At 41.5% G+C, this 12,320-nt stretch overlaps 1 protein-coding gene across 2 annotated transcripts in view; it reads left to right on the forward strand.

Moving 5' to 3' along the window:
* The window catches only part of FYB2 (FYN binding protein 2), a 140,269-nt gene that overhangs the window by 15,752 nt on the left and 112,197 nt on the right, over positions 1-12,320 (forward strand). The gene's annotated exons all lie outside the window — the stretch shown is intronic.

Raw genomic sequence — 12,320 nt, forward strand, 5'->3', positions numbered from 1 at the left:
CCCCCAGGTTGTGGAATGGCACACAGTAGAAGAGGATGTGGGAGTAGGGAAAAGCTGGAGGATGGTCACTTAGCCTGTGTTTGTGACTTCTGCAGAGAAGGAGGTGGGGTCAGATGAGGTCTGGGTGATTGTCCTCTTAACAGGTGTCTGTGATTTCGCTAACAAAACTAACCATCCCTCTCTCTTCCTTCATTCATTTTGCCCTTTATTCTACTACACTGCCCACAGCTGGTCTATTTTCAGTTTCCTCATCTCATCACCTGGCTAATTTCTCTTTATTCTCCAGATGGCCAGCTTGCCACCCAAATCCTTGGAGAAGCCTTCCTATGCCTCCTGTACTATAAAGATAATTCTTGCTCACCCAACATTCCCTCTCCTCTCCTAAAATTTCCAGCTGCTGTTATAGTTAGGTTGGCATCAGTCGACAAGTTGTGAGTGGGGGAGTGAAGTCCCAATCTCTGCCCTCTCACTTCTCCTACCAGAAAATTGGAAGCATTTTTTGAAATGGTGACACCACTAGATAGATGGTGGGCCCCTGAGTATTTGGAGCAATGCCCTTCCAACTCATGTTGGACATGTAGCATGTGTCAGAGAGAGACAGAGACGCTTTGGGTGAAGCTACTAACATTTAGAACTTCCTTGGTTACCCCAACAAAACCTACCCTCTCCTCACCACTCTTACCCCCAAGTTTTCTTTCAGAGCATGTATATTAGTTTCCTATTATTGTCATATCAAATTACCACAGACTTGGTGGCTTAAAGCAATGCAAATTTATTCTCTTACAATTCTGGAGGTCAAAAGCCTAACATGGATCCATGGGTTTCGTTCCTTATGGAGGCTTTAGAGAAGAATCTGTTTCTTTACCTTTTTCTGCTCAGAGACTACCAACATTCCTTGGTCCATGACTTTCTTCCAGCTTCAAAGCCAGCAGTGTAGCATTTCCTCAGAGTCCTCTGGAATCTCTACTTCTGTCCTTATTTCTTCTTTCTATGACTTTGACCCTCTTGCCTTCCTTTTTTTTTTTTTTTTTTCAACATGGGCAGGCACCGGGAATCGAACCCATGTCTCCAGCATGGCAGGCAAGAACTCTGCCTACTGAGCCACCGTGGCCTGCCCTTGCCTTCCTTTTATAAGGACCTTTATTATCATGTTTCCCATTCAGGTAATGCAGGATAACCTCCCCATCTAAAGATCCCTAACCGGCAAAGGCCCTTTGATAGCATGCTTATAGGTTCCAGAGATTAGGTTGTCTTTGGGGAGCACTATTCAGCCAACCATGGTCCTATGTCCCGACCTCTATGCATCCCAAAGGTTTTTTTTCAGAGCATGCATTACAGTTGTGAAAAAAAAAAGTTACTTGCACAAATCCCCATATAACGTCTCCCACTCTAGATTGTCAATGCCATTAGGAAAGGCAGGTCTCTTTCTTACTCACTGTCCTCTCCCCTGATAGCTTGAATGGTTAAATAACAATGACAGTGATGACAATGATAACATTTTGGGGGGATAAGCAACTTATCCTTAGTACTTTCTAAGTACTAACTTTGCTTAGTACTTTCTGTGAATAATGTAATCTGTGTAAACAATCTCACAAGGTTAAGAAACATCATGATTCCTGTTTTCAGGTGGCAAAACTGAAGCTCAGTGAATTTAAATAACTAGCCCCAGAGGCCACACAGTTATTAAGTGATGGATCCAGTTGTTGAACCCAGCCCTGCCTGTCTGACCCCATAGATCTTTTATTTAACAGGCTAGATTCTAAAAGCCCATAAAATAAAACACAATCTAGGCCATCCTCAAATTGCTCAGAGTTTATTGAATAAGAAAGATAAATTTTTTTAATAAGAAAAATATGCAAAAATTATATAATTATAATAGAGCATGACAAGTATTATGTGATGTGAACAATGAAATTATGTTCAAGTAACTGAGGGAGCAGAGAGGGAGAATGATGTAGCTCTACTTGAGTGAAGCAGAGGAGATGGGTTTCCCAGGGGAGGTAATTTCTGATCCCTGTCTTTAAAGATGAAAAGCATTCATCAGGTAATGGGGATTGGGGTGAGAAAAGCATTTCAGACATAAGAAACAAAATGGACAAGGGACCTGAGGCAGGAAGCAGCATTGTGTGTCTGGGAAGCCAAAGACAGTCTTGTATGAGCAGGACATGGAGCATAGGACAACGGGAAGAGTCAGGAGAGGCATGTGAGGACTTGTAACTTCTGCTCAGGTCTGTGTCCTAGACAAGGCACTAGGGTGTGGAGTGTGAGGGGGAAGACAGGAAGGATCCAGGATACACTGAGTTAACTATATCCTTTTCCTCCTCCTTTTCAAAGAGTTTATGAGCCAGTGGGTATATGGTTAGTTTCCAAGTTTGAGAGAGAGCTTCACAGCATCATTATAATGAATCCTGCCTTAAGCCACCCCTCCCTACTCTTTTCCTGAACTCCGTGATGTTTGTTCATCCATTCATTAATTCTATATACATACATATATTTTTAGCACCCACCATGTGGTCAGTGCTATGCTAGACACTGAAATCCAGAGCTGATTCCTCCTTCTCTTTAGTAAGCCTATTCTAAGCATTAATTGCTCCATCGACCTGGAACAGCCTTTTGTCATTTATACATTTTTAAAGATAATGTCTTGAATCGGTGTTAAATTGTATTCTGTTCAAAGAGCTCTCATATTTCATTTTATTTGATATTCATAAGAATCTTGTGAGGTAGACAGAATGAATATGATTATTCACATTTTAAGCATTACCAAAAACAGAGAGATATCTTTATACGGTCAACAAATGTTTTAACTAAGTTCTTCAGGTCATAATAAGTTCTGTGAGGAATAATTAATTTCTCTATGGTTGTATAAGATTGTGGTTAGCAAAGTCCCTATATGCATGTTCATTTGATCAACATGAACTTATTGACTATTTCTCCTGTGGCCAGTAGCAAGTTAGACTTTGTGTTTCCTAATCCTGACACGAACTTTCAAAATCACAAGGTATCCTATTTTACAGAACAAATTGAGGCCCTGAGAAACTAACTTTTCCAAGATCATATAGTGACAGGAGATATTCAAACCTTGGGTTGATTGTTTCCAAGACCAGTTCTATTTTCAGTTTGTCCTTGATGAGTCAAAAGCTTACATATTCTTCTTGAGGACCCATGGTTTATTATATACTTAAAAAAACCATAAAGTTACATCAGCTTACTGTTAGTTCCCATCTTTCTCCTCTCAAAGCTAAGTAATTGCTTGTGATTTTTATTTTTACTTTTGCCAGCACCATCTGATATCACTGCCTTGTCATTTCCTCTCATCCATTAACACAAAGAAAAATCCCAGTTAATGTTCTACTGGGCCATGTGTTCTGGTTAGCAGAGTCTGATGCCTTCTGTCCTTCAAGTATCCTGGCTGCTGACCCCAAGCTGGCTGTCTCTGAGCTAAGTAACAAAGTCTGATCCAGCACCCAGAAGACCAATTTGAGGCCATCTCCATTCGATTGCTCTTGTCATTCTTTCTGTTAGCTGACAGCAAGCAAAGTGGAACCTCCAGGATGGGGGGAGTATGACGTGGGCTATCGCATATGATTTGAACACACGTGGAGCACGACTAAATATTTGAAGAGTGGGTCTTGTGTTACTGCCCTTTGTTCTGAACTAGCATTGCCAGCGTCTGAACTTGCATTGTTGGCTAGGTTGGTGTACAAGGTGGGGAAACAGAGTGGGGAATGAGGGAAAGGGACAACTTTGCAGGATGATGTATTAGTCAGGGTTCTCTAGGGAAACAGAACCAATCAGGAGATATCTGTGAAGACAAGATTTTATGAAACTCTTTCACCCAACTGTGGGAACGCACAAGTCCAAATTCTTTTGAGCAGTCTACAAGCTGGCAACTCTGATGACAGTTTTCAATGAATTTCCCAGAAGAGGCTGGCTGGCTGAAATAGAAATGAAAATTCTCTCTTCTGACTACTGGTGTCATCACTTCTTTTAAAGCCGCCAACTGATTGGATTAAACATCTCTTATTGCAGAAGACGCTCCCCTTAGTTGATTGTAGATGTAATCAGCCATAGATGCAATCAGCATACTGATGATTTAAGTCTATGAAATGTCCTCAGAGTAGCAGTTAGGACAGTGCTGGGCACCATTACCTGACCCAGTTGACACATGAAACTTCCCATCACGGTCCACCCCTTGTCAACTTGGCAGCTATATGCATCATCTTAAACCATACTTAATCTCTAAATAAAAAACAATAGCAGACATTTTTCACCTAACAATACTCAACTGTTATGTGTACAACCAGAAATACACTAAATCTCTCCAGAATAGGGTGGGAGACCTTGGATAATATTTGCTCTTAAGCTTGATATCCTATAACTTAAACACTATGACATGAACATTATAACTTATGTCATATGATAAGGGGATAAGATAGAGGAGAAAACAAAGATATTTGCTTTATGTAAAAATACAAACATACTCAAAACAAGGAAGAAAGATTTATATCATTACAGTCCTTATTTCTGTAATGATGTCCCATGGTTATAGTTCATATTTATCACCACCTTCTTCTGTTACCCATTCAATGTTCCCTTTACCCTCAGCTGGGCCTGGTGGGGTTTCCCAAACCTTCATTCCTGAAGTTTCTGGGCCATTGGTAGTCCTGCTTGGATTGGGTAATTGCAGTTTTCCTTGGTTTTAATCATAGGGCTTGGTAGTACTAAGAGACATCCAAGGGGATCGCTTGTATTCCATGAAAACTCTCCTTTACCTCCATTGCAGTTCTGTTTCCCCTTGATAGGATCAATCACCCCAGACAGTACAGTATTCTCCTTCTTTGCCTATTGATTCAGAGGCATGAGAACGCCAAGGTGGCTACATGGCAGTCTTAACTTCTAGTTATATGCAATCATTGCATATAATGTGTTGTCTTTCTTGGTCTTCAAACAAAGATCTATAGGCCAGCAGAGCTTAAGATTTCAGGGACAGGAAGTCAAAATTTTCCTAGTGGATCACTAGGGGTAACAGGGAGTGGTGCCACTCCCATTTCCCCTTCTTCATTCCTGGACACGTGAATCCTGACAATGAGAGAAACAGCACCATAGAGTGGATGTTGATTCAGGGCATGCACAACCTCCGGGAAAACAACAAGGTATTGCTCCCTAGTTGGCACTGTAATTGAGTCTTCAAAAGGCCATTCCACCTATCTACCAATCCAGCTCCTTCAGGATGATGGGAAACATGGTAAGACAAGAGAATTCCATGAGCATTTGCCCATTCCCACACTTCATTTGCTGTGAAGTAAGTTCTTTGATCAGAAGCAATGCTGTGTGGAAATCCATGATGGTGGATAAGGTATTCTGTAAGTCCACAGATGGTAGTGTTGACAAAAGCATCATGTGCTGGGAAGGCAAATCTATATCAGAGTATTTGTCTATTCCAGTTAGAACAAACTGCTGTCCCTTCTATGAGGAAGTAATTCAGTGTAATCAACCTGCTACCAGATAGCAGGCTGATCACCTTGGGGAATGGTGCCATATTGGGTACTGAGTGTGGGTCTCTGCTCCTGGCAGATTGGGTACTCAACAGTGGCTGTAGTCAGGTTGGCCTTGGTGAATGGAAGTCCATGTACAGAGCCCATGTATAACCTCCATCCCTACCACTTTGTTCATGAGCCCATTGTGCAATGTCAGGAGTGGCTAGGGAAAGAGGATGCCTTTTATCTACAGAATAGATCATCATATCCACTTGATTATTAAAACTTTCCTCTGCCTAAGTCACCCTGTGGTGAGCATTCACATGGGCATAAATATCTCCGTGTTCTTTGCCCACTCAGAAAGGTCTATCCACATACCTCTTCCCCAGACCTCTTTGTTGCCAATTTTTCAATCATGCTCCTTCCAAGTCCTTGACCATCCAGCCAAACCATTAGCAGCAGCTCATAAGTCAGTATACAAATGCACATCTGACCAGTTCCCCTTCCAAACAAAATGAACAACCAGGTGTACTGCTCGAAGTTCCACCCATTGGGAGGTTTTTCCATCACTGCTGTCCTTAAGCTACATCCAAGAAAGAGGCTGCAGTGCTGCAGCTGTCCACTTTTGGGTTGTTCCTGCATAATGTGTGGAACCATCCATAAACAGCCCCAAGTTTTCTTTTTCCCAGTCAACTGATTGTAAGGAACTCTCCAAGAGTCCATAGCTCTGGGCTGGGAAAGAGAAGAAAATGTGACAAGAGTGGAGGCCATGGGCACTTGTGCCAATTCTTCATGTAATTTGCTTTCATAACCTGCTCAAACTCTATCTTGTACATACCATTTCTATTTTATGATGGAGTGCTGCTGTGCATGCCCTACTTGGTGGATCAGATAACACCCAGCTCATGATGGATATCTTAGCTCTCATAGTAACTTTGTGTCCTGTGGTTAAGTGTTCAGTGTGTACTAAGGCCCAGTAGCAGGCCAAAAGCTGTTTCTCAAAAGGAGAGGAGAGTACTTATCTGCAAATGATGGCAAGGCTTTGCTCCAAAATCCCAAGGACCTGTATTGTGATTCTCCTATAGGGACCTAGCAAAGGCTGCAGACAGCATCTCTTTGCCACTGACACTCCTAGTGCCATTGGATCTGCTGGATCATATAGCCCAGGTGGCAGAACAGCTTATACAGCAGGCTGGTCTTGTCACAAAGCCTCCTCTTGTTTGTTCCCCACTCAAAACTATCAGCTTTTCTGGTTACTCAGTGTTTTTGGTTTGCTGATGCTGCCAGAATGCAGTATACAAGAAATATGTTGACTTTTCAAAGAGGATTCATTAGGTTACAAATTAATAAATAAAATCCATCAAGAGGGTACCTTCACTCAAGATAGGTCAATTGAGTCTGGGGTTTCTCCATCACATGGGAAGGCACATGGTGACATCTGCTGGCCTTTCTCTCCTGGGTTAGTTTCAAAATGGCTCTCTCAGCTCCTGTGGGTCCTTCTGGCTCCTCCTGGGGTATTTTCTTTCTCTGAGTGTCTGTGGGTGCCCTCTTAGCTTTTCTGGGGCAAACGCTGGATTTCATCTCTTATCTTAGTGTCTCCTGGGGCATTTTCTGTCTCCAACCGTCTGTCTTTTCACCAGAATTCTCCCTCATAAAGGGCTCCAGTAAGTGAATTAAGACATACCTTGAATGGATGGGGTCACATCTCCCGGTAAACATAAGGTCCTTTTCGAAAGGTCCCACTCAATAATAGGTCTGCCCTCACAGGATTGGATTAAAAGAACATGGCTTTTCTGGAGTACACAACAGTTTCAAACCAGCATACTCTGTGAATGGACTGGAGTAGCACACCCAAATGAAGGATATGTTGTCTCCAAAGCCCAAAGAGGGCAATCAGGCACTGTGCCTCTCTTTTGGTCATAGGAGGGGCCAGATGCAGCAGTTTATCCTTCACCTAGAAGAGATATGGTGCCCCATACCATTGGACATCAAGAAATTTCACTGAGCTGGAAGGTCCCTGTTTTTTTGTTGAATTTATCTCCCATCGTTGACACATAAATACCTTACCAATAAATCTAGAGTAGTTGCTACTTGTTCCATTATTTCAGTCAACATGATATCAGCAATATGATGGACCAGTGTGATAGTCCTCCCTTTTGGGAGGGAGAAACTATCAAAGTCCCTGCGGAGAAGATTGTGTGACATATGGCTAGAGAGTTGATACACCCGAGGTAGGACAAATAAGGTACACTGCTGACCTTGCCAGCTGAAAGCAAACTGTTTCTGGTGGGTCTTACTAATACCAATTGAGGAAGAAAACATTTTTCAGATCAATAGCTGTGTATCAGGTACCAAGGGATGTGTTGATTCACTCAAGCAATCATACCACATCTGAAACAGCTGCTGCAATTGGAGTTACCACCTAGTTAAGTTTATGATAATCCACTGTCATCCTCCAAGACCCATCTGTTTTCTGCACAGATGACATAGGAGAGTTGAATAGGGATGTGCATCACTCAAATCCTTATGATGGCACTAACCTCTGTAATCCCTTCAGGAATCTAGTATTGCTTCTAACTGACTATTTTTCTAGGTAGGGGCAGGTTTATTGGCTTCCACTTGGCCTTTCCTACCATAATGGTCCTCACTCCATAAGTCAGGGAACCAGTGTTGGGATTCTACCAGTTGCTGAGTGTATCTGTTCCAATTATGCATCCAGAATTGGGGAAATAACCACAGAACGGGTCTTGGGACACACTGGATCTGCTGTGAGACAGAGAGCTAAAACTCTATTGATCATCTGACCTACATAAGCCCCTACTCTGACTGGTAGACCAGAATGACATTCTGGGTCTCCTGGAATTATGTCATGTCTGAGCCAGTGTCTAATAATCCCCCAAATGTCTGTTCTTTTTACCCAGTGCACAGCTACCCTGGGAAAAGACCTTAGGTATCCTTGGGGAAGGCTGTGAGGAAGGTTAACAGTGTTAATTTGGGGCAGTGTAAAGGAGTTCTTCCCCGGGGTACCCGGCCCTCCCCTCATTCGAGGGGCTTTGAGTCTATAAACTGTCTCAAGTCTGGAAATTGATTAAGGGTCTGTGACTCTCTGTTTTTTTTTTTAATTCAAGTTATACTTGACCTAGATTTTTTCTTCTTACACAGCTCAAACAATCTATTAGACTTCCCATCTGTTTTACTTCTAGGTACCCCATGATTACTAGCCAACACCATAGGTCTCTGTGGGTCAGATAATTTTGACTGTTGTTTTGAGTCTGCTGTCCCTTATGGTAACCACGCCCACCTGTTCTTTGGCAATTAAGTGCTGCCACCTGACTTCTGTCAACTCAGGATCCAATCATCCCCATTGTGTTTAAGGATTCCAGCTCAGTGACAGCAGTTCCCACAGTAATATCTGACCCACAGAGAAGGGCGACAACAGGGCTCTTCAGCAATGATGGATCTAGCCTCACAAATTCCTCACAGTCCTGCTGAAAGGTATGTCCTCTGGACATTTCTGGGTTTGTGTGAGCGGGTTTTACATGGTAAATCCAGTTTTGGCATCCCAATCTGTCTAAGCCTTTGTATTCCCTCATCTACATTACACCAGGGCAGGTCTGACATTTCCACCTCAGTTAATGTTGGCCATCTTTTGGTTCATGTTTCAGCCAACCACCAAACAAACAGTGCCCTTTCTAACGCATGAAGCTACAACACTAAATGCAGAATCTCTTCTTAGTGGGTCCGTATGAATAAATTCAGCCTGAGCTGACTTTATATTCCTCCCACCATTTTCCTATACCCTTAATATCCATTCCCACACATATTTCCCTGATTTCTGCTATATAAAGCTCATGCAGTTCTTTTTAAGTATAGCATACCTCCTCATGGGTCATACTTTGTACCTCACCTTTCATGGTCTGTTGGAATTTTAGCCTAGTTATAGGTTGGAAGAAAACAGGGCTAGTAGGGGTGGATCATGGAAAGAATTAGAAGTGTCTTTCAAGCTGATTACCTCAGGGCATTTAATTGCAGTTTCATCTCTTCTTTGTAGATTACTCTCTCCAGACAGGAGAGTGAGGCCTGTTTTCTCAGGGGTGGTATTTACAGGGTTAGTAGGCACTGAAGGGTCAATATCTTCAAGTAGAAGCTGGATGACAGATTCCTCAGGTCAGACTGGAGATGGGGTGGCTGCTTTCTTAGGGTAAGCTGGAGGTGGGGTGGCTATTTCCTCAGGGGAGACCTTATAGGTGTATATAGCAAAGATTCAGCAGAATCTAGGGCTTCCATGTCCCCACTGCCATCATTATCAGCCCATACATCCCAACCCAAGTTTCAGGATCCCCTTTTTTTCCAATCAAAGCCCTTACTTTAACAGCAGACACTCTGCAAGGTTGAGAATTTAGTTATGTTATAAATCTGCTACTCACACAGTGAGACTCTGGGTCTGGTTTTCAGAAATCTCAAGTCTGCAGCCACAGGAAATAAGATTTTCCTTTTGGGGTAGACATGGAAACTTTTACATCTTTCATATGGCATTTAAGTTGCAAATTTGAAGTCTTCAGCTTATCTCTTTTCTTTTATAACTGTATCCAGCATGTCTAGAAACAACCAGCCAATCATTATACTTTGAACTCCATAAAACTTTGTTAAAGTGTCAAAAACACTCTCACTCAGAGCCGTGCCTTTTATAAGTATATGATTAGCAGAATCAAATGGGGATACTTTGCATATCTCTATTGCCAATCCTAGCCATGGACTGTCAGAGCCATCTTGATTATTGGAAATAGAGTAATTAGTGGCTTTGAATCTAATCAGAGTAGAAAACCACTTGCAAAAGCCCATCTTTAAGATTCTAATTTTCAAGAACCACTCCTAAGCTTTTATTAGTTAGTGTTCTCTAGGGAAATGGAACCAGCAGGAAACATCTGTAAATATGAGGTTTTATAAAGGTGCTCATGCAAATACGGGATACACAAGTCCAAATTCTATAGGGCAGGCTGCAAGCTAGAAACTCTGATGAAAGTTTTCAATGAATTCCCCAGAAGAGGCTGGCTGGTGAAGTAGAGATGTAAACTCTCTTCTGACTGCTGGAATGATCACATCTTTTAAAGCCTACAAGTGATTGGGTAAAAATTTATTCAATCCTCCTCCTTTCATTGAGGAAGACATTTCCTTTAATTGATTGTAGATGTAATCAGCCATAGATTCAATCAACATGCTGATAATTTAAGTCCATGGAATGTCCTCACAGAGCATTTAGGGAGTGCTTGCTTGACCAGACAACTGGGTACCATTACCTAGCCAAGTTGAACCTAATTAACCATCACAAATGATTTCATAGAATGAATAGAACCAAAGGGTGTGGACTAGAGATATACTTCAAGAAAACTCATGGCTGCTTCATTTGTGCAAAAGAAGAGGGAGGACAAAACTAGAGCATTTCTGTTATTGGGTGCTAAATGTCACCTTTCAGAACTGATACAGTTTTCTTATCTGAAACCATCAGCTCAAATAATGCTGCCAATGTTTACTGAGCATGTACTCTTTGCCATGGAAAATCATTAAATCCTTGTCAAAATCACCATGGTAATCATTTTCATCACCTTCACTTTTCTTCTTCTTCTCATCACTATTTTTATCCCATTACAACTCTCCTCATCAGAATATCATTACTGTGGGACTTCTTTGTTCCAGGCATCAGGCCAGTGTTAATGTTAAGAGTAATACTATGATGTGAGTAGTTGTATCCCAATTTCACCCATCAGGAAATAGAAAACTGAGAGAACTTTTTAAAGGTCATGTAGCCAGAATTGATAGATAGGGTTAGGACTTCAACCTTAGTTTTGTCAACTGCAAGACCCATATTCTTAACCCTATTGCTGCCTTTAAAGTAGTTACTAGTTTAAGGAGAAAGAGAAAAATGTAGAAGACAAAAACACAGTGTAATGAACACAGCAGTTGAGAGAAGTACCAGAATTTCTGGGAGCATGGATGGAGTGTCCGTCTCTCATTGTATACCTGATGGAAGGCTTCCTCAGGGAATTGCGACTGAGTTGAGTGAAGCAAGGCAAATATTTTGCAGAGAATATATAGAGAAAAAAGGATTCCAGGCAGAGGATAATATGTATGCAAAAGCATGGAGGCATTCATTCCTTTGGTAAATATTTACTGAATGTTTTCTCTGCTCTCAGCACCATGTTAGGAAATCCAATGATGAATAAAAGAAAGTGCATCCATTATAGTGGGTAAAGTAGTGGAAATGAGATTGGAAGTTTAGAGAACAGTCAGTATTTAGAGGGAGGAATGAAAGAAAAATAGCTGCTAACAGTATGTTTTATAATTTATAATGCATTTTCACATGCCTAGAACATCACCTATTATATAATAGGCATCAGCTAGTTGTTGATTGAATGACTAAATGATTGAACTCTGTTGTCTTGTGTTTTTTTTTTTTTGCATGAAGGAATCAAACCAGGAATCAAGCCTGGGTCTCTGGCATGGCAGATGAGAACTCTGCCTGCTGAGCCACCATGGCCTACCAAAACTCTGTTGACTTTTAAAACAACCCTTTGGCCGTGAGTTCCATGAGGACACAATGTCTGTGATCACAAAGTGAATGGTGTCACTGGATATGTGCAACTTGTTAGCTCAGGTTCTTGGATGATATAGAGGAGGCAATAGATTAATGTTTGTTGATAGAATAAGATAATAAATAAAGAAGTTAAGAAGGAAGGTTAGAGATTGCCATTATTCATTCTCTTATTTATATAGGAAGCATTAAATCTCTACTGTGAACTAGCATATTCATTACAGATAGTAAAGAGATGTAAAGTGACTGCT

Source organism: Tamandua tetradactyla, chromosome 2, assembly GCF_023851605.1.
Source record: "Tamandua tetradactyla isolate mTamTet1 chromosome 2, mTamTet1.pri, whole genome shotgun sequence".
Lineage (NCBI taxonomy): Eukaryota > Metazoa > Chordata > Mammalia > Pilosa > Myrmecophagidae > Tamandua > Tamandua tetradactyla.